The sequence below is a fragment of the Papaver somniferum genome, chromosome 7 (assembly GCF_003573695.1).
Source record: "Papaver somniferum cultivar HN1 chromosome 7, ASM357369v1, whole genome shotgun sequence".
In the NCBI taxonomy this organism is placed as follows: Eukaryota; Viridiplantae; Streptophyta; class Magnoliopsida; order Ranunculales; family Papaveraceae; genus Papaver; species Papaver somniferum.
In genome coordinates, this window is record NC_039364.1 from 124,097,917 (window position 1) to 124,099,901 (window position 1,985).

Below are 1,985 nucleotides of genomic sequence, written 5' to 3' on the forward strand. Positions count from 1 at the left end.
ATAGCAAACTACAGCTCTGAACTGACGGGGACCAAGGCATTGGTCTAGCCCACTGATAGGAACCGCCAAAAGATAATCTTGAGCATGTTTGATCTGGTTGCACTGCCACAACATAGAATCTCTCGCAGATAATGTAAATTGGAAAGGGATTCGCTTCTTGACTGCGTCAAAATAAGTAATTAAATCCTAAAAAAGCCTTTCCAATGGTAAATTTTGAAGATCAAAAATGGTATGCCACATAGGATATGCACACAAACATTTTTGTAAGAAATTATCTCCAACCAACCAGTATGACGATGATGTGGCATATAACGGCGAAGACATCCCCTTTTGAGGTTTACCGAGATGTTTCCCATTACAGTCACACTTTTACTAATAAAACTAATTAAAGAATAAAGAAATTCTAAACAATTATAAATTAACCTATATGTAATGATGTGGAAAAAATTTAAATAGAAACTCCATTAATTAATACTCGATTATTTAATAAATTCTCTCAAGTAATATTTTTAGCGGGTCTCGAGTCGGGGACAACGTGCCAAATTAATATTTCGCTAAAATTATAAATTAATGCATTTTTGATTACCTATGTAGTGCCCATATGAAGTATAAATTAATAATCCACTATATTAAGAAGATGTATTGACAAATGAGTCGATTGTGTTCTGTGTTTTGTTAAAATCAATATCACATTGAACTAATTTTTCTTATCATTGTAAGAATTTCTAGTGTTGTTTCTCATAACCAGCAAAAATTATTTAATGTGATTGTCGTTTTAACAACCTCATTTTGTGAAGGGGGATCTATTATAAAACTTTCATCATCTTTTTCCCCATCTTTATCAGTTCCCATAACACTCTCGCTTATTTTTCATCAATCAACAATTGTGTAACTTCATTTTGTTTCAGATATTTAGGATATCTTGACATTCACTGAATTGTGATATCATCATCTATCTGTTCATCAGTACTATCTAAACCTATATTATTTGTTGATCAAAGTTAAGTTTATCGATAAGCGATTAATTAATATCTCGCTTAATTAATAAATTCTAGTATCGAGGATTTAATTAATATCTCGATTAGTTTTTCCCCAACGAGATTAGATAAGATTTAATTCTTTTTTTCTTTGATGGGTTAGTACAATGGTTAGTTATGACCCCTAAATATTACTGGCAATTACAAGGTTCAGGGTTCGAACCCTTACCTCCTCCAAAGGTGAGAGCATGAGAATTATCAAGCCACTTGAGGGTTCTCAGATAAGCTCTAATCAATTATCAAAAATAAATTATATTTTAAAGATGATAAATATTTAATTTATATTATTTTATTATCATATTTTTATGCTTGCTTAACCATTTTTGTGTAGAATTGTATATTATTACTTTTATTTTTTGTTATTCCGAAGCTTACCGATAAAAAAGAATAAGGAGCCATCCAAAAAAGGCAAAATAATCATTTTATGGGGAAGTACTTTTGGAAACCTAATGGAGTTAAGTGGCGACTCTTCTGCACTTTGTTATCTCTCATACAACAGTGCCTTGATATCTGCTAAGAATGCTACATGAAATAAAATACTGAATGAATCAGATAGCACACAACGCCATCCAACACAACTACAGGGAAGGAAACCAAGCAGAAGACGAACGAGCTAGTCACGCAACGGATGAAAGTCAATCAGGGAATCATGCAACAAAAATATGAGACTAAACAATCCCAACCTTTATTAATCAAATCGTTTTAAACGACTCAATGGATATTATATACCCTCATGTAATCTCCTTTTAGTTTCATTATTAAATACATGCTTCAAAAAAAAATGTCAAGTGGCGAATTGGTCCGCCTATTTTACACGCATTCAGGAATATAAGTTTGATAATGTAATCAAACCAGAGTTGTTGGCACCTCATCATACGTTAAGGGGCCTACAAGCTAAGAGTCAGACCAAATATATGGTATCTATTTCTACTTCCCTGCTCTTTCTTT